Source organism: Grammomys surdaster, unplaced genomic scaffold, assembly GCF_004785775.1.
Source record: "Grammomys surdaster isolate TR1022 unplaced genomic scaffold, NIH_TR_1.0 191, whole genome shotgun sequence".
NCBI classification, from domain to species: domain Eukaryota; kingdom Metazoa; phylum Chordata; class Mammalia; order Rodentia; family Muridae; genus Grammomys; species Grammomys surdaster.
In genome coordinates this window covers 5,753,870-5,775,062 of record NW_021604636.1, presented here as the reverse complement: position 1 = coordinate 5,775,062, position 21,193 = coordinate 5,753,870, and the positions used below count along the sequence as shown (strand labels likewise).

The 21,193-nt window shown below is 38.0% G+C and overlaps 1 protein-coding gene across 3 annotated transcripts in view; it reads left to right on the top strand.

The window, feature by feature from the left end:
- Nucleotides 1-3,369: 3,369 nt before the first annotated feature.
- Nucleotides 3,370-21,193, top strand: part of Tank (TRAF family member associated NFKB activator) — a 73,172-nt gene continuing 55,348 nt past the window's right edge. Inside the window, exon 1 of one of the 3 annotated variants that reach the window (XM_028769266.1) lies at nt 3,370-3,504. The gene's annotated coding sequence lies outside the window, so the exon portion shown is untranslated. Of the gene's footprint in view, nt 3,505-15,850; nt 15,942-21,193 lie in introns of those variants that run through there. The other 2 variants (XM_028769268.1, XM_028769267.1) reach the window with 2 other exon arrangements.

Below are 21,193 nucleotides of genomic sequence, written 5' to 3'. Positions count from 1 at the left end.
AATCCTCCTGTCTCTGCCTCCCAAGTGCTGGGATTAAAGGCATGTACCACTACTGCCCTGCATAAGGTAACTCTTATAAAGAACAACGTTTAATTGAGTCTGTCTTACAGGTTCAGAGGTTCAGACTATTATCATCAAGGCGGGAACATGGCAGCATCCAGGCAGGCATGGGGCTGGAGGAACTGAGAGTTCTACATCTTTATCTAAAGACAGACAGGAGAAGACTGGCTTCTAGGCAGCTAGGACAAGAGTCTTAAAGCCCATGCCCATAATGACACACTTCCTCCAACAAGGCCACATCTCCAAATAGTGCCACTCCCTGGGCTAAGCATATTCAAACCACCACAAAGGTCAATCATTGAATTGGATTAGAGCTTACATATAAAAATTGTAGCTGTCCTGTTATTGAAAGCTTAGGGAGCATCTCAGAAGAGGGTTGAAGGACTGTGAGAGCAGGAGGTGGGGGAAGGTGCTGAGAAAGCATCTTCTGGACATGATGTGTCTGGCTCATTCACGGGAACCCTGGTTCCCTGCTCACACAAGGCTCATACAAGATTTGGCTTGTCAACATTTCATCATGATAGAGGGGAGGGCCAATGAGACCTTGTCCTTCCCTAAGGGACTATTGACAGTTAATGATGGCTGGAGGAAGGGATCGCACTTTCTTTAGTGACACAGTCACTGACTAGTTGCTCTGGTGCTTCAGTAAAGATTTTTCTACCCAAGCTCATTCAGGCAAGCCTCTGAGACACACACAAAGCAAAGGCACAAAAGTGGAAGATGGGTGAGTTAGGAAGAAGAAGGGTTTCAGGAGGAGGGGGGACATAAAACAGGCTAACATGTATAAAACTATCAAAGATTAAAAAAAAAAAGTAAATTGAAGAATTGTAACAAGTGGCGTTAGTTCCCTAGCTAGCTTCACTCCTGTATTCTCTATCCATTCCCACTAGCCCCAAATGCTACTGGATATGAAGAGCAAACATAAATATCACCACTAAGAAAGAAATATTTGGCAGAAATTCATTTGAAGTTGCAAAATCTTATAATCAGCTATTCTCCCCTGCATGTGGTTTATGGATGTTAAGGAAGTAAGTTTAAAATTAAAAAAAAAAAAATCACGAATCTTCTCTTCAGATATGGTAATTTACATCTCAGGGTCAGGCCTGCTGCAACCATAGACCAACAAAATCTTAGAGCTTGCGCTTGTCAATAGGCAAAGCCAAGAAAACGTTTCCACTCCCAGAAATCCCATACCCGGGCATTCATCTTCTGGGGACTGCTATGATAATCTAAGTGAAGTTTCTGAATTAAATATCTACTTCTGTGCCACATGGCTGCTTAACTAGCTTCTTGGACAGATTTGCAGGTATCTGAGTCTTACTGAATCTTAGTTAGCAGTTAACAGAACTTGCCTTTTACATTCTCGGGGATGGGGAGATGGGGGTGGAAAAGATCAGCTATAAAGCATTCTCTGTGGAGAGACCCTCCACACAGACTTACAATAAAAATCCTACTACCCCATGCTGGCCCTGCTCTTATCGGTCAGCTAACGCTTGGCCATTTGTCTTTTTGAATCAGAATCTAAGTTTTTCCCATACCGGCCAACTTGAGTTTGTCACCCCCTTCCCCCTACCACCTCGGTCACTGTGCCCGTCTATTCCTTTCCTACTGAGATTTCTACGGAAGGATATAAAGTGGGGGAGGGGCAGGAATGGACAAAGGACTCAATAAGGACAAGGGAAACTATCATTACCTGCCCAAAGTCTAAATTAGTCAGCAGTGTCTTCGACTTTTAATGTCACATGCTTACACATAATGTCTTCAAAAGCATCTCTAACCAAATCAAAAAGCTTCTGCACCACGGCATGGGAAGCCTCTCTCAATGTCCCACCAGGTTGAGGCCAATATTCCAGGAATAGCCAGTTTTTCAGGACTTAGCCAAAGTTAACGGCCAAAGTAAACAATAGAAGGAGGAAGCCCATGATGGAGAGACCAAAAATTGAAAGTAAGGTGTTTATTTCCCAGTCAACACTGGAGTGCTGCTTTTCCAAAAAAAACTGCTTTTAAAAGCTTGCTTCACAACTGTCAACTCTTAAGGACTAAAATGTCCACATGCCAGTGCTATCTTAAGTTTTTGATGGTTCACTGCATTGTATTTACATCGTTAGATTTTAGTTTTCCATTGCACAAAAGCGTGTTTAGTATTTGATACTCATCAGTGAGATTGTGACCACCACATAGTGTTGAAAGAAAGCAAATGCTTCGCTGTGTGTTTTACGAGTATATAGAACAGTTTTTAACCACATGCTTATTCAGCACTTTAGAATCTTTAAAAATATTTTTGGGGAAGGAATAATTCTACCATATGCAGCATTATCTCCGATATGTTCAATGTGTAATTTAAGTATAATGCTTTAAAGTAGCAAAGGACTATGAATCAGAAATTGAAATTTTTAGTTTCTATTAACTGGAACCTTGGGGGATGCCTCCACACACTTCATATGCAGGAGCTCAGCAGGAAGACTACCCCAGGGTGCAATCTTGTGCAATCTTCTCAGCAACTCACAAACTTGCTGAGAAGGAGCATCATACAGTAAGTATGAAATTGCGCTTGGCATCAGACCACTCAGAGTGGCTGTTGCTTCTAACTTAGTGACATTGGGCACTCAACCTCCCTTGTTTAATCATCTGTAATAGAGGGGAAATAGGAGAGATCGTGTCTAAGGACATTTCCATTTTATAACAAAGAAAAATTCCCAGATATTGCTGTCTTACATTTACATGTAAAGCTTACAGTTTAGTTCCATGTGGTCCAAGGGAAACACTCACCCAGTGCCAGAACATGCTCATCTATGTAAACAGTGTCTTGCATCTCAAACTAGAAATTCTGTCTAAAGAATCCTTTTTTGCTTTACCTGTCCTGCTCGTTAGTACCTACAGTCCGATTCTGGAATCTTAAGGTATACCTTATTTTTTTCACTAGACTTCATCCAACTGGCCTCTGTAAGTCAGAAAGCAAAGAAAAATATATTCAAATTTCGGTTTTGCCTTTTATTTATAAATTTGATTTGGAATAAGGCTAAAATGGCATTTTTTCCCAAATAAGCTTACTTTTAAATCTTTTTACATGAAAAATACCTCTTCCAAATAAAATTTTCACATTTATAATTTCTAGATTTTTTTAAAATGCCTTAACTATTCAGGTAAAATATCATTGCTTCAAAAGGAAGTAAGAGTTATAGTCACGGGTGGTTTCAGAACATTTTCTGGTAGTTTTTGCTTCATTTCAATATTTTGCCACGATTGGCTGTTGATAGCTACAAATAAGGAAGTCTTCAAGTCAGGGGATTTCTCAGTGGAAGTCCCCAGTTCAACACAAGGGAGAGCTCGGGACAGTTTGGGCACCATCTGTAGAGCCTGTGCAAACAGCTTCCAGAATGCGTACGTGCCTATGTCTTTAAAGAGACATAGTCTGTGAAGGAAAGCCGGTCACCTGGAGAAGAGGTAATCAACTCTTACTAACTTCTATTGATTCTTAGCTTAGCCAGGAGGTTGGGATGCCTTAAGTGTGGTGATCACACTTAAGGTACCAGCTAACGAGGCAGCTCCTGGCACGAGTCAGCGTTGCCTTTGGCATCATCATCAGAGTTAGAAGGCTCCGGAGAATCTTTAAAGCACTGTGACCCTTTACCCTTTCCTTAAATTTTAAGGTAGAATGGTTTATGTCTTTAATTGAAATGAGTTTTAAAAGTTTATATCTGATATGTGAATCTTCTCAAGAAGTGATATATATATATATTCATATATTCATGAGACTGAGAGATATTTGGCCTAAGTCAGTTTACATAAAGCTTACTATGTCGAAAGTAAATCAAAAGTATACGTAGTCCTACTTTTTGCTTATATTTAAAAAAAAGTCAATTCCAGCCTGATCAAATGTGTCTGTCCAAATGTTAAACTAACATTAGTACTTTTATTCTCATAAGAAATATGTAATGATGAACATTTATGACATCAAATATTAGCTTCATAAGCAATTCTAATTACAGTAATCAAGGCTTATGCTGTTCCCAACAGATCCTTTTATTTTCATCACCCCAATTAGTATTGAAGATCACATCACATTATTTTCTTAAGGATAATCCCAGATTAAATATCAAGAACTATTTTCAGTACTGCTATATTAAATAGTTTTTAGACACTCGATAAGAGTAGTCTGCTTAAAAAAAAAAAAGATCACTTATTTTCAGTAGTATAGTAGGACAAGGCTTAAATAAAAATTCATATCATTTCATTTTACCTGGCTTTTTATCACTACTGACCTGCCTTCTTACAATATTGAAACTGCGTTTGGGATGCTTTACCCAAGCTGGGGTAGAATGGGGAAGAGAGAAAATGACTTCATCCAAGTTACAGAATAATGACATCATTCCTGGAGACTGTCTCCCTTCTCACTCATCCTCTGCCATCTCTAGGATTGCAGTTCCATGTGTACATAGCAAGAAATACTAGTCTGCCTCGGAATATGGAACTGTATATCAACCCAATGTGCCTAAAATGTATGCTCAGAAGCCAACTGCAGTTCTAGAACAATGTCCAGTTATTTCTCTTAAACATTTGTGATTTATGGCTACCAAGATGACTCAAAACAACCGTCAAATTCCCCTGGGGGAAAAAAATTCTGGTTGGAATTTTAGAAATGTGTGCACTAACTTGAGAGAAATGATAGTCTATGCAGTATAAAACTTTCCTGTCTGTGAACATCCTGTCTTTCTATGTGTTGAGGCTCCAGTAAACATATGGAGCCCTTTGCATTATACATTATAGATATAAATTGTAGAATATATTCCAGGCCAGTTTTCTTTGTCTCCTTCTTATGTGTGTAGTAGGGGAATTATCTATTAAGAATCTTCTTTCTGGTGTCTTTTAACTATTCCTAACATCTTAATTTCATAGTCTTATGTAGTCATTTTATTGATCTCTTATTTTCTTCTAAATAACATAATTCACATGTCATTTTTAGATTAAAAAAAATGCGTGAACATGCTTCCTCTTTCTTGTCTTCTCAGCATACCAGCTAGAATTTCTGGATTAGGGCTTCATAGCACAGGAGAAAGCAGTTGACTGTTATATTTCTGTTCTCAAGGGAATTTCCCTAGTTGTTAATTTGAAGAATGAGATTGGCTGTTGGTTTGAGGTAAATACTTTTATGATAAAAAAAAACCAAATAATTGCCAGTATCCTGATTTATTAAGGGTACACATAATAAACAATATCAAGGTTTCATGTTAAATAATATTTAATGTCTTTGATAACAATAGAGACAACTGTGTGACTTTGGTATCTCAAATGATGCAGCTATCTGCTTTTTTAAGACTTCAAAGAAATCAGGTTGTTGTTGTTGTGTTTCTCTGACAGAGCTGATTTTATAATTAGAAACTATATTTTGTTGTTTCTCAGATTAGAATAATAAATTGGTTGATCAAACCAAACCAAACCTACACATTTCCTTTTTCTCTTCAATCCACATGCTTAGACGCCTCTCTCCTATCATTTTGGCTTCACAATTCAGTTCACAGCTCAAACTAACAGGAAAGAATGAAAACATTGCAGTGGAAGCCAAGGAACCCTATCCAGGCCGAGCAACCAGACTTATAAACAAAGCAGCTGTTCATATGCTCCGTGCAAACAGCTTTGAAAGTTACAACCAAAGAGGGTCTGCAAAATGTGTGTCTAAATTGGTTATCACGAATCCAGTTTACATTAAGAAAATATATCCTGAAAAGCAAACGTTTGTGGTTTGCTGAGACTTTTCGCATTTCATATACAGAAGGCAAATTCATCTAGATTTTCATTTTATGGCACCTATCAGTAATGAGTTTGACTACCAAAGCTTACTTTCAGAAAGCAAAATGAGAAAAAAGCCAAAACATTCCAAATTCTAACAAGCTTCATGCACATGGTCAGTTCCCTGAAATGTTTAAGGAACAATTCCAAAACATCGACCTTGGCAATCCGGCCTACAGATAATTCTTTAAAATATTTTCCCAATGTCTTCTATTGTTGTTGATCAGTGAAAATTTAATGCTCCTTTTTTTTTTTTACATAGTTTAGGTTTTGTTTGAAAACAATTATTTTTAAAACAATTCTTCTGCTCATTTTTTTCAAACGTATTGACACACATGATATTATCCTACACTTTTTAAAATCATTTCCATAACTGTATAGATATTCCTTTTTTGGTGCTCACTTTTTTCTATTTGTATTTTCTCTCTCTTTTTCTTGATTGGTCATATCACGGAATTAATCCCTTAGATGTGACACTTTATACTTAGCTTTTTACAAAATGTCTTTGGTTTTGTCCTTGCTAATATTATTATGATATTTTAAAGATTTTTTTTTACTCTTCTCAGTTGCTGATTTGAGTGTTTATGATATATATATATACATATATATATATACACATACATATACATAATCCTTTACTGTTTTCTAATAATATTTAAGGCTATAGAACCTTTAGGACCACTTTAACTATATCTGAAAAAGTGCTTATCACATTAGCATTTCTTCATAGTTTTAGGAAGGCTGTTTGGTTTGACGTTGGAGTGTGCATGGGTGGGGGTGGGGAGTGCTGAGGATTGACCCCAGACCTCACACAAGTTCAATACACAACTTGACAGTTTGTAACTGCAGTTTTATTTTCTCTTTAATTGTGTAGCTATTTAGGTCAGTAAAATTATTTTGGAACCATTTTAGGTTTAGAAAAAATAAGCAGGAACTATTATAGACAATATATGTAGTATATAGATGTATATGTATTATAGACAATATATGTATTATATATTATAGATAATATATGTATTGTGTATATTATAGACAATATATGTATATGTGGCTTGTACGTCATCGTACTTCTTGCCTTTAAGCCGGTGTCAGCGCTATTGATGTCTCTATTAGCATAGATATAAGAATCTAGATCTTTTTATTTTATTGAGTCTTCAATATTTTTTTATTATTTAGTCTGCTTATCTCTCCTTTAGTGCTTGTTAGACCCTTCCCCCTGATAATTTGTTTGTCTTTTTTTAGTTCTTTGGAGTATGCCTCTACTTGCCTCTGATTCTCTAGCAATTACAAGAATCCTATCACCATGCCTTCTTATTTGTCTACATGGGCTCTGGAGATCAACTCCAGTTCCCAGGCTTGTAAGTTTTATCAACAGATTCAAGAGAGCTAGCTCCCTATCTGAAGTTTTTCTTTCTTTTCTTTTCTCTTCTCTTCCTTTCCTTTCTTTTTCTTTTTTCGATTATATTTATATATATTTATATATTTACTGGGTATGATGATCAGGGACACCTAGCGTGTGTCTGCTTTTTCCTTCCACCTTGTTTGTGGTCAGGCTTGGTGATGGGCGTCTTTATAGCCACTGAGCTATCTCATCACCCTCTGGTTTTCTTTTTAATGTGGATGTTAATTGGTATTAATGTTTCATTGAGCACTTTTTAAAAATTATGTAAGCTTTCATGTATTGCAATTTTGCTTTAATTAACCTCTAACAAAATTTACTTTCTTTTGTGATTTCTGTTCTGGCTCAAGAATGTGTTCGTTTTCACAGATTTATGTCTTTTCCAGTTTTCTTTGGATTATTGACTTTCAGCTTCTTTTCCTCTTGGTTGGAGAAAGTACTTCATATACCTTCAGTCTTCTGAAATATGGTGAGACTTTGGAAGGAGCAGTATTTGGTCTATCCTGGAGAAGAGTCCTTGTCCACTTGTGGAAAGTGTGTGTTTTGCTTCTTTTGGCACAGTGCTCTGTTTACGCTGGTTTGGCCCAGTTGGCTCACAGTACTGTTTCAGTTGCCATTCCCCTCTGGTCCATTTTTTCTATTTATCATCAATGTGGCATAATGAAATCTCCAAGGATTATTGTAGTCTGTATCTCCTCTCAATTTTGTAAATGTTTCTTTCAATTTAGGGCCCTCTTTGCTGTTCATACACACACACACACACACACACGCATATATATATATGTTAAATCTTCTTGGTGAATGATTCATATGTGTGTGCGTGTGTGTGTGTGTATATATATATATGTGTGTGTATATATATACACATACACACATATGAATCATTCACCAAGAAGATTTAACAGTTTTATATATAGATAGATAGATTATACATACACATACACACACACACACACACACATATATACTATTGTTTGTCTCCTATGGAAGGTTTTTACTTAACACATATTCTAAGTACAGCCACCCATCTCTCTTCCATTTTTGTACTCAGAAATACTTTTCATCTTTTATTATTATTATTTTATCTTTGTGTGTATGTGTCCATCTGTGTATAAGCATTTCCATGTGTGAATTCACGTGCATGCATGTCATGGTGTACCTGTGGAGGTCAGAGGACACCCTCAAATGCCAGTGGTTCTCTCCTTCTTCCGTCTTTGAGACAGATGCTCTTAGTTTTGTTTTGCTTCTTTCTCATTGCATAGGCCAAGTTACTAGGCCCCAAGTTTCTAGGGATTCTCCTATCTCCCCATAAAGGTGTTAATATTATAGACATGTGTTACAGCATCTGGCTTTATATAGTTCTGAGGATTTAAACTTCGATCCTCATACTCTCATGGCAAATTCTTTATAGACCGAGCCTTCTCTGCCTTAAGCCATCCACGTCTTACACTTCCATCTACGTATGCCTTTTCATCTAAAGTAAGTCTCTTCTAGATAATGTAGTTTGATCATTTGGTTATATTGGGTTTTCCATTGGCCAAGCTCTGCCTTCTATTTTTAAAGTAATCATTAAAAAGACTTCTGCCACTGACTACTTAATGAAAGTATTTCTTATCATGTATTTCTTTTTTTAAAGTTCAAAGTAAAAATATCTAGACTTTTTAAAAAAATATTTATTTAATTTTTATTTATATGAGTACACTGCAGCTGTCTTCAGACACACATCAGAAGAGGGCATCAGATCCCATTACAGATGGTTGTGAACCACCACGTGGTTGCTGGGAATTGAACTTAGGACCTCTAGAAGAGCAGTCAGTGCTCTTAACCTCTGATCCATCTCTTCAGCCCCACAATATCTAGGCTTAAGAGTAGATTAATCATGTCACTTAAAAAAAAACCTCTAATGTATATTATTTTTTTTTACTCATGGCACAGTCTTATGCCATAATCACTTTCAATAATTCAAGTGATGTTGTATTTAGAAATGAAGTCTAGCATAAAAGTGAATGGCTAGCAAAGTTACAAAAAGTTATAAAGTTACAAAATAAACTAATGGCATGTAATCAAGAGTACAGACAACAAATAAACCCTGTTAAACTAAGGCAAGGCAAGAAGGTGAAGCTGCTCAGATCTGATAGGATTTGTCTAGTTTACATTGAGGAATTTGTAAAATAAATAGAAATAACACCTCAGAGTTACGGGCAAGGAAAAGCTTATGTATTACCTACTAGCGTTCCTATAGCGAAATTTAAATATGTCCTTATTGAAAGAAAACAATCTTTGAAGGATTACTAATCATTTCATGCATTCACAATAGAGAGCCTAGTTATAAAATTAAAATATTACTAAGTATTTGGTTGACGCTCGTTTAGACAAGATGGCTTTTGACATTCAAAGTTCATGAGAAACACTCAGCTATCTTTTAATTGTGCTTTAATGTCAAACTAAATAAAGCAACTTTGGGATTCAATAAAAGGACAGTTAGTCTGTTTTAAGAAGAATTTCCAACATTCAATCCCTGAGCTTCTTTTCAGGAGAAATCATATGTTAGAACCAATTATTCTAACTTAACTTCAGAAGTTCAAATGCAAAATAAAGCTCACTGCACAATGATGCAAGGTATTTCCTCCTCAGCATCAAAGAATTGCTTTTACTTTGTTAGATGCTATTCTGTGCCAGTGAGTGACTCATCTGGTAGCTTGCCTGGTCAAGATCCTTCTCAATAGCTTCTTGTTTGCACTGAAGATGTGTGGACATCATTGTCACTTCTTTAAACTATTCTGTGAACGCAAGCTGGGTGACTTTCTACCTGACCCAGCAGCTGATAACAGCATGGCAAGCATAATCATAATCACTGCTGACTGCAGGAGTCCATGTTCTCAAGAGAAGCGCCTTCACAGACTGCTTGAGTCATCCTCGTAATCTGGGTCCCAGACACCGTCCCTTTAACTAGCAAAGAGGCCTCTGTATGCTCTGACAAACTGTTTTCCATTCCTTACTTCCTAAATTACGCCCACCTTCTGAGTTCAACTGATTCTTTACATTACACTGTTTTAGCCCCTTTTCATTTTTCTGTTCTGTATTTTTAAAAGATATCTTTAGGGGTCACATGGAAACTAAGATAATTTGAATGAATATAAGCTTAGTTTTAGTAACATTCATCAACTATCCTATTGGTTTAATTCTTCTCTTATGCTTTCTTGCCGGTTATCTTTATATATTATATGCTCATCTAGAAAATAAAAAAGAAATTATATATAAATATTGAATCACGCTGGAATTTATATTTACATAGTTGATTGATTTACATTACGTAGTACAAAAAGGTTTTTTTGCTGCTGTTGTTGTTTCTTTGTGTGATTTCAATTCTAGTAGGCTTTTAAAATTTTCACTTTCCAGTACTTTCTTTATCATTCTTTAGGGCAATCTACTAACAACAAATTTCTTCTATTTATTTAAGATCATTGTCTTCATTCTCTTTTAATTTTTTGAAGGCTAGTTTTGCTGGATATAGAATTCTTTGTTGATATTTTTTCTCAAGCATTTTTCAGCATGTCATTACATGATCCATGGTTTTCAAAGCAAAACTGCTGTTAATCTCTTTTTAAAAATTTTATGTATATAATTGTTTTGATATGTCTTTTTGTATGTCTATTTACCAAGTGCATGCCCGGTGTCCTTGGAGGCCAGAAGAGGGTATTTGATCTCCTGGAACTGTATTTCAAACTGCTGAAAGTTACCAGACTGTTGTGAGCCACCATGTCATACTCTGGAAAGCACCCAGTGAACTTAACCACTGAACCATATGTCTGGCCACCAAACTACCACTAATCTTAATAATAATTACTTGCAGATAGTATGACACATCTTTTTTTTAGATAGGTTTGTAGACAGACAGATACGTAGGGACTTGTGTAGCCCAGACTAGCTCCAGATTTGCTATGCTTCTGAGACTGACCTCTACCTCCCCCTAAGACTATACCTGTGTGTCACTGTAGCCTGGCTCCTCTTCTGATTCTCTTGATACTTCCAAGATTCTCATTTTGTCTTGGGCTCTTTATGTTTTTCCCTGAGAGGTAGGGTGTCATGTAGCCCAGGTCAAACTAGTACTTGCATTGGAAGATGACCTTGAACTTTTGATGCTTCCCCTAGCTCCTGAGTGCTAGGATTAGAGATGTGCACTGCTGCACATGGTTTGTGGGGTGCTGTGATAAAACACAAGGTTTTGTGCACGTAAGGCTACATACTCAGCCCCAAATAAGGAAAGTTTTTTTCTTTTGAGATAGGTTTCATGTAGTTCAGGTTGGCTCAAACTCTCTATGTGCCAAGGTTGACTTTGAATTCCTGATCCTCCTGCCTTCACCTCCTGAGTGCTGAGATACTATGTAGAGATGTGAGAATGGTACTCATTCCAGGATTGTGGTTTGGATTTTATGTTAAGGTGAGGAGATGACATAAAGTGACAGTAGGTGATTTAGAAAAATCTAGGAACATGGTAACATTAAATTTTGACAAGAGACAATATGAGAATAGATAGAATGTCAGTATGGTAATTATGAATTGGTGATGATGTGGACAAAGGGTGGCAGTAGAAACAGACTGTAACATTGCATATATATGCAAAATTTGGGGAGAAGAATTCTTATTTTTTTGCCACTTTTATAAATCACTTTCAAAACTGTTTACTGTTTTGTGTTTTCTTTATGCTGCGTAGTCTTCTCAAAGGCATGCTTTGCCTTGAGTTCAGTCATTTGGATTGTGCTTTGTTTTGGTGGCGTTTTGTTTTGTTTTGAGATAGGATCTTATTGTGTAGCTCCAGATGTCCTAGAACCCACTATACAGATGAGACAGAGCTCTGTCTGCCTCTGCCTCCTGAACTATCGTTCATCACTGAAGGAAGTTAAGGCAACAGTAACATCAAACAGCTGCTCACATCCACAGTCAAGAGCAGAGAGTCAATGAATGCATGCTTGCTTTCACACGCTTGCTTTCTCTACTCTTATACGGTCAAGGGGTCCATGCCTAGGGAATGCAGCTACCTAAGTTGGCAGGTCTTCCCTCCTCAATTACTGCAATAAAGGTAACACCCCACAGAAAAGCCTACAGGTTGATCTAGACAATCCCTCACAAAAACCCCCTTCCCAGCTCATTCTAAATTATGCTAAGTTATGTCTAAAACTTTCACAGGCCACTAGGAATTTTTTTATTGGTTATATTATTTATTTCAAATGTTATCCCCCTTCCTGGTTTTCCTCCACAAATCCCCTATGCTATTCCCCTCCCCATGTTTCTATGAGGGGGCTTCCCCACCCACCCACCCACTCCTGCCTCACTACCTATATCCATTCCTCTGTTGAGGGACATCTTGGTTGTTTCCAGCTTCTGGCTATTATAAATAAGGCTGCTATGAACATAGTAGAGCATGTGTCCTTGTTATATGTTGGAGCATCTTTTGGGTATATGCCCAGGAATGATATAGCTGGGTCCTCAGGTAATGCTATGTCCAATTTTCTGAGGAACTGCCAGATTGATTTCCAGAGTGGTTGTACCAGCTCAACTTTTGTATTTTAATTTTATGTATTTATTTAAAATCTAGGAACTACAAATGAAAGATAAAAGTAAAAAGAGAAATCTATTTTCTTTGTACATTCTCTGTCTAATTTACATTCCTACCAACAGTGTATAATGGTTTGCTTTTGTTTAATTCTTGCCAGAAAGCATTTTGGTTTTATTGGTTTTCCTTATAGCTGCCATGCTGACTGGGGTAAGATGGACTGCCAATATAGTTATAATTTTTATTTCTCTGATAGTTGGTGACATTTAACATTTCATACGTTTATTGGCCATTTGTATTTCGTCTTTTGAACACTGTCCATTTTGTTAGCTGATTTTTTGATAGGGATTTTTCCATGTTTAATTTATTGAGTTCTTAATATATTCTAAATATTAATCCACTGTCAAATAAAGCTAACAATGATTTTTTTCTCATTCTATTGGATATATCTTTGCTTATTTAAGCTGAGTTCCCATTTGTCAATTTTGGCCTTATTTTCAGAGCAAATAAAGTCCTCCTCTACTTTTTTTCTCTAGCCATTTTAGAGTTTCAGTTCTGATATTCAAGTCTTTGGTTCTTTTGGAATTGATTTTTTTTTTTTTGTTCAGGTGAGAGATATGGATCTAGTTTCATTCTTCTATATATGGATGTCCACAACATTTTATTTTTAATCCTCACTGAACATACTGTGTCAGTGCTGATGAAAATCATAATCATTACAGGAAAAAGAAAATATATGTCACTGTTTTGATTTAAAAATCGTCTATTTTAAGCAATTCTGTCAGCATTCAGGCCCTTTGCACATGTACAGTCATTTCTCTTCATGACTAAGCATTGTGGGAATGGAAAATGAAACATATATGTTTAAGAAATGCATATTTTCCTTATTCAAAGCTTGCAGCACATCTGTATTTCTAACTGCCTATGTAGTCAGCCTTGTGTTCTGAATGCATTATTAATTCTATAATGTCTACAAGAAACTTCCAAAGCAGCTTCAAGTGTACTCAAAACCAATGCTGAATGAACTAGACTTTGTTAAAATTTGAAATTTCTGCTCTTCCAAAGATATTATCAGTTGGCCAATGACCTCTCATGTCCTTAATTCCAGCACCCAGGAAACAGAAACAAGCAGATGTTTCTGCATTCAAAGCCAGCCTGGTTACATAGAGACTACCTGGCCAACTAGCCCTGTTTAAAACAAACAAACAAACAAACAAACAAAAACTATAAGCATATGCAAAAAGGCAGTGTGTTACAGGGCCATGCTCTTAAAGAAAACACGTCCTCTCCCAGAAGCCATCAGTTAAATCAGTCAAGACACAGTTGCCTGTTAGAACAACCAAATTCTAGAATACTGAAAACATTGAATGCTGGCAAGGGCTGGCACAGACAGAAACTTTCCTTTCGTCACTGGCGCTAGCATAAGCAGTTTGACAGTTTTCTAACAAAATAAATACACACTTACCATCTCTCATATTCCTTGCATTTGCCTTGAGGAGTTGATAATTTATTTTCTCCTCATAAAAATTAAGGCGTTCTTTCTAGCAATTTTTTCAACCTCAATACTGAGGTTATTGAAATACATGGGGATGAGGAGCATGCTGGAAATTTCTGAACCTTCCTTTCAACTTTATCTTGCATCTAAACCTTCTCTAGAGAAAGCAAAGCATTTTGGTTGATTTTAATGTAAGCAATGCCATATCACATTTAACTTGATGACTTATTGCAACAAAATTTTACTTGATCCAAATGTTATAGATGGGAAGTTCTGCTTGTTAAAAATTTTAGTAATGTTTTATAATTTTTTTTAAAAAATCACATAGTGTGTTTGTTTTGTTTTTCTTTAAAAAGTATTGTAATGCATATATGTCTGTCTGAGGGTACAGGATCCCCTGGAACCGAAGGTACAGACAGTTGTGAGCTGCCATGTGTGTGCTAGGAATTGAACGGGGGTCTTCTGGAAGAACAATCATGCTTTTAATCTCCAAGTCATCTTTTCAGGCCCACAATGTGTTCTGGTCATCTCCTCAGCTCCTCTTAGATCCACCCTCTCTCCCAATAGTGTGTCCTCCCCCCCCACCCCACCCCCCGCCCAACCAAGTGACCACCAAGTCCAGTTTGTGCTGCCTGTATAAATTCAGACATAGTGTTGACTACTGAAGCATGGGGTACACCTTAAATAAAACTGGCATCCTCCCCTCAGGTCCATCCACTGTCCTTAGCTCCTCAGGGATACCAGTTTGGGATATGGTTTCCTGAACCCCTCCCACTACCGTGATAGCCGGTTGATTGGTTTGATCTTGCTCAGGTTTTCTGTGAGCAACTGCAGCTGATGTAAATTTTAAAATTGTTTTAAACGATGGTTTGAATTTTAAAAGTTGCCCCAAATTTTCAAACTCATGGCTGGAACCAGACAAGTGTTTGAATCCTTGAACTAGAGAGGAAGTGGGGCAGTCAGAACCCGACCCTCTTGTTCTAACAAGGAAGAGATGTTTTTCTCACTGCGTCTGTCTGAAACTTCTCTCTTAGCTATCATTCAAGCATGTCTGGATACTAAAAATTGAATTTTATTTAGCAAGTATATCCATTGGAAAGTATTACTAGTGGGAGGGCACACCAAATTGATGTGTATTGTAATATTTCTCAAGTTGTGGACTTTAATTCACTTAATTACATTTGCATAAGGATCTGGTGAAAACCGTAATCTCCTGGGCCTTCCCCTATCATCTTCTCTAAACAAGAATTTCACAATATATCAAGTTTTTCTGAATGGTTTTCTAATCTACATATAGGGTGATATTAGAAGTAGTTATTTACCGTTTGCTCAAAATTCTAGCTAAGACACTGGAATGACCTTTAAACAAATGACCTATGTTTAGGGTTCCCTTGCTGTCAGATGTATTTCCTGTATGGCTCCCGGCTGCGGTAGAGCTTGGTGGGGGCGGGGCTTTGTGGGCGGGGCTTTTCTGAAGAGGCGGGACGTGGGGCGGGGCTGGCCCTGAGTATGGAAGGTGAAGCGTTAATGACTCAGAGCGCAGTCGCTGCCCTCTGAACTGGAACGGAAAGCAACTTCCGGCTGCAGTCATTCTGCCGGGCACCGGCGACCTGTGGCGTGAGAGAGCGCGGCTGAAACCCTCAACTGTGAGTTTAAAAAAAAAAAAAAAAAATGGAGACAGGGTGTCTGGGCCGGCTGAGCCCGGGGACGCAGGACTGGGGTGTGTGAGCGGGTTTGGGATGCGCTGCGTCGAAGTCTCCTCAGAGAAGAGGAGCTGCGGCCACAGCGAGTTTACAGCGCGATTTTGAGCGAGAGAAAGCGCGGGTCCCTGTCCCCGAGCTGACCCTGTGGGGCTTTCCCGGCCGGTGACCTCGGCTTCGCGACGACGGTCCCCTGCCCACCGCGGATGGGTGACTGCCCCTCTCCTCGCTGCTTCCCTGGGCGGGAAATGAGCGCATCACGGCCTGTGGTGTTGGGGCGCGGGGGACCTCTGAGTCCTCGACTTTCCTGCGGGAGAGAGGCTGACTCGCAGAAGCGGGTCTCCCCGGCGGTTATGCCCTCGAACACTTAATAGACCCTTTCTGTTTATCCCGGGAGTTGCACAATTCCCTTCTCTGCTTTCCTGTGGAGTGTCATCATAGTCTTGTCAATGAGAAGTTGGGTAACTTCCCCGCACGGGTCCCAGAGAGAACGGGTGGCCAAGGTGCAAAGAGCAGAAGTAGCCAGCCACCTTCACTAGTCTCCACCTTGGTGTAAGCTTACTGGCAACGAGTTATACACACACACACACACACACACACACACACACACACACACACACAAGAAAAAAAAAGCGGTGCTTGTCCAGAAATCCGAACAAGGGACAAGGTGCTGTCTGTACCCCCAGAGGACTTAGGCTCTCTCGCTGTTAGGCTGGCTGCACTAAGCAGGCTTCTTGGGTGCCTTTTCACTCGCAGATACTTCTGAGAAGTTACCATGAAGAAGAAACGATAGAATAGAAAGTGAGGTGATGTGAAGTAACACTCCGATGCTTGCGACTTGGAGTATATACATTTAGCAGAAAAACAAGCACCACCTTCTTGTGGAAAAAAAGTCATTTTGTTTCCTTTGAGAGGGGCCGTGAACCCTCAAATGATAGAGGAGAAAATGAAACCACCCCACTAAAGCATTTCCAATCCCATAAGACAAAGCCTTCCACATCTCTTAAAGGCGCACACTCATGCTGTTTTGCTCCCCTATGGAAATGAGATCATTGCTTACTATGTACACCGTCTCCACTTGCTTTGTTCACTTTTCCCAAGTTTGGTTTTCTTAAAGGTACAGTTGTTGCCAGGCATGGTGGCCCATGCTTTTAATCCCAGAACTCAGGAGGAAGATACAGATATAGTAACCCTTCATTGTATGTGCCAAATACTTTAAAGAACTATTAGTCATGTGGCCTAAGTGCCTAGGTTTTGTATCCAAGATTGTTGTCCTCTTGCAAATTATTGAAATCATTTTCTGTGCTATTTCATTTTAATACTTGACTCATTTTAAACATCTTAAGTTATTCTTGTACAGCGTAGATCCATACTTATGAATAATATCATAGGTTTTCTTCAACGTCAAATAGACATACCAGGAAGAGGAATTCTCATTTCAGGTATTGTCTCTATCAGAATGGCCTGTGGACTTATCTGTGAGTTATTCTTTTGATTGCTGGTTGATATGGGATAACTATTATCCCTGGGCAGGTGGGCCTAGACTTTATAAAAAAGAATGAACTATGAATTGTAAGATGGAATAAACCCCTTCATCCTCAAGTTGCTTTTGGTCATAGTGTTTATCATAGCAACAGAAACAGAACTACAAGTGGGTTGAGTGAGTTGACTTAGCAAGTAAAGGCACCTGCCACGAAGCCTGTCATCAGGGTTCCATCCCCAGGACCAGCGTGGTAGAAGGAAAGAACTGACCCCCAATGTTGTCCTGCCCTCTGACTCTTACACACACACACACACACACACACACACACACACACACACAAATACACACACAAATACACCCCACCCCCCAAAAAAAAGAAAATCAGTTTTTTACCAACTGACTAAAAATTCTTTTTTATTTTTTGAGGTAAGAAGATTGGGCCACGTGATATCTTGTCTAAGAAGAAAAGCCAGGCATGGTGGCACATGCTTTTAATCCCATTATTAGGAGGCAGAGGCAGGATCTTTGTTGAGTTCAAGGCCAGTCTGCTTTGCAGGCTAGTCAGGTCTATATAAGTGAGACATGTTCTCAAAAGAGAGAAAAAAAAAGAAGAAGAAGAAAGAAAGAAAAGTTTACAATGGCTAATTTTATGTTACATATAATTGTGTAATATGTATTCTGTCACAGGTTTTAGGGGCTTGTTTTGTTTTTAATATTTCTAAAGATTAGGAGTTGAAAAATGTGACACATATTACAAAGGCCTGAAATGCATATTTTCAGTTGCTTAGAACCAGGTACTTTTGCCTATTCATACTCCTCAGTTTTTGTTTTTATTTTTGTTTTTGGAATGCATTAGCTGTCCACCCAAAATGTAGTCCTTTGTTTTCCCTCTCTAAATATGGTACATAATCTTGATTTTGAAAGGTTTTTTTTCCTATTCTGATAGCTTCCTCTTTTCCTTCAATTATTGAAGCTTAGCACAGAGGCAGAGGAAAAATGACAGTTTAAATTTTAAAGGGAATGTGGTTTGAATGAGAATAACCTTTAATCATCAGCTTGGTGAACTGTTTAGGAACAAATATGATATGCAGCCTTGTTGGAGGAGGTATGTCAGTGCAGATGAGCTTTGAGGTTTCAGAAGGCCCATGCTATTTCTCTACCTTGCTGAGAATCATGATTTAAAGTTCTCAGGTACTGTCTCCAAATGCCATGATGTTCATGAACTAACCTCTGAAACTGTAAGCAAGCCCCAATTAAATGCTTTTATTTTCCAAGTTACCTTGGTCATGATGTCTCTTCACAGTCATAGAATAGTGACTAAGAAGATAAAAACAGAAACTTCACTTGACACAACTGGACACAAATGAGTTAAAACCACCCAATAATATTTGTGTCTTTAAAATGTTAGGGATAGAAGATAAATAACTATAATAAGACTAGTGGTTTCGTATTAATAGACCATTTTTTTTTCCATTTACCTTCATACGAGCACTCTCCTAGCTACTTTATTTTTTGTTGTGTGTGCAGGATTAGTGTTTGGCTAAGATTAGTAGATCAGTTCTCTGCTCTGTTATAATTGATGTGCTCACCCTCTCATCTATTTGGGTTTAATTCCAGGAGCTTTGGTTTCCCGTTGGCCTTGATCTCACACTGTAGGCCAGGCAGGCCTTGAACCTGAACCTATAGTCCTTCTACCTCAACAATTTCCCAACAGGTCCTTCCTGCTAGCTGGGATTACAAACCTGTACCACAAGATCCAGCAATGACAGTAGTTGTAAAGGGACTTTGGATTTTTGTTTCTTGTTTTTAAGGGAAAGAAATTGGAGGAATAAATATTACTGATTTTCTCATCGAAAAATATCCTGGACAATGACTTGACTGTTCTTCTCTCAGAGATAAAAATCTCCACAATTATCTCCATAAATATCAATAACTTTTACTTACCACTAATACTTCTCCTTCACATACAAATGCAAAAGGGTATTAATAGTAAAAATAAAGTTTAACTTTTAAGTTGTTGAAGTAGGGAATCACTTGAAGTTGACTAGACTAAAACTAATACAAATTTTATTTTACTGGTTACTTAGAAAGTTAAAAGTATAAGTCCTTAAAATATTTGCAGTAGAATGGGAAATTGTTTATTGAGTAATAGACCACATACAGTTAAGTAATTTTGCTGCAGACTTGCTTGCTATCAGGATGGAAATCAAGGACTTCCATCCTCTCAGTATGAAGGACCTGTTCTTTTAAGTTGCTTGAAGAAAATTAGTTGAGCCAGTAAGCAAATCAGCTGTTATTATGGGATGGCTTAATAGTTTAGGCTTAATGACTGTTTATTATGCAGCATTTTCTATATCATAATTTCATGACCCCATAAATTTGCTGTCCCTAAACCAGAAATGTTTTCACTGGATACTGACATTTCTCAATGTTTTGAAGTTATTTCCTTTAGATTAAATCTCACAACAAGATAATAGTTTGTGCTGCTCTTCTCCCACATAATTGTCCTCTTTATATGGCATACTGAATACAAACATTCTCTGTAGTTTTCTCATCTACGAATGTCCCTGATATATATGACTTATTAGAACCGATTAATATGACCATATAAAATTTTATGTTCTCACTTCTCTGTCCCTTGATTCTAACATGGCCCCTACTGAGACCTCTTAAACATGACTCGTGAGGTGCCACATTCCCTGCAATCTCACCACTTGGCAGGCCGAGACAGGAGAATAACAAGTTTAAAACCAGTTTGGAGCACATGTGGAGTGTTTCTGTCTGTTTTCCTCTTCCCCTTCTCTCTTTCTTGTGTTATCCTACCTCTATAAAACCCACAGCAGAGTAATCACTCATGTGCCTAACTAAGCACTGAGTGCCATATGTATATATAGCTCAGAGGTAGAAAATCATATAACCAGTTTTCCTTCTGATGTTCTGTTCTCTAATTATATATTTGAGTCCCTTACATATTTGATAAATTTTGGAGAAAGAAAGTACAGTCATATTCTTGATGGTCAGATAGACCATATCTGATAATGGCTGTGGGAAACAGCCTGAATGTGAAGTAGGCTATTCTATCAAGTTTGTCTAAGTACACAGTTTGGTGTTTGCATGGCAACAAGATCCCCTATCGCGTACATCCCCATGTACTATGGAGAAAACAAGGAAGTGAAGCAAAACTGAAACTCATGGGTATGGTCCTATAAAATATTTCCTTCTTGGGAGACATGTTTCTACCAGGCTTTAACATTTAGAGTGTTACTCTGGGACTCTTTAGTTTGGCTAGTATAGATGTCCTATTTTGTTTATCTGATAATTTTAGCTAACCAGATTATAGAAAAAAACACTGAACAAAACTTTTTGGCACTGTTGGAACTATAATACATTTTTTTGTATCAGCTGCATACTTGGAATAGAGAAATTGCTTAGTGTGGCATACTATGAGTATATCCGTCCATAACTAACGTTTGTGATGTGAAAGGCAAGATTAGAAATGCAAACTGTCATTTGAGAAATTGGCTGGTTGCTTCTTATATAGTTATGGGAGTGACAAATGATCATCAGTATTAGGAATATTCTTTCCTACTGGGCGGTGGTGGCGCACACTCCCAGCACTTGGGAAGCAGAGGCAGGTGGATTTCTGAGTTCGAGGCCAGCCTGGTCTACAGAGTGAGTTCCAGGACAGCCAGGGCTATACAGAGAAACCCTATCT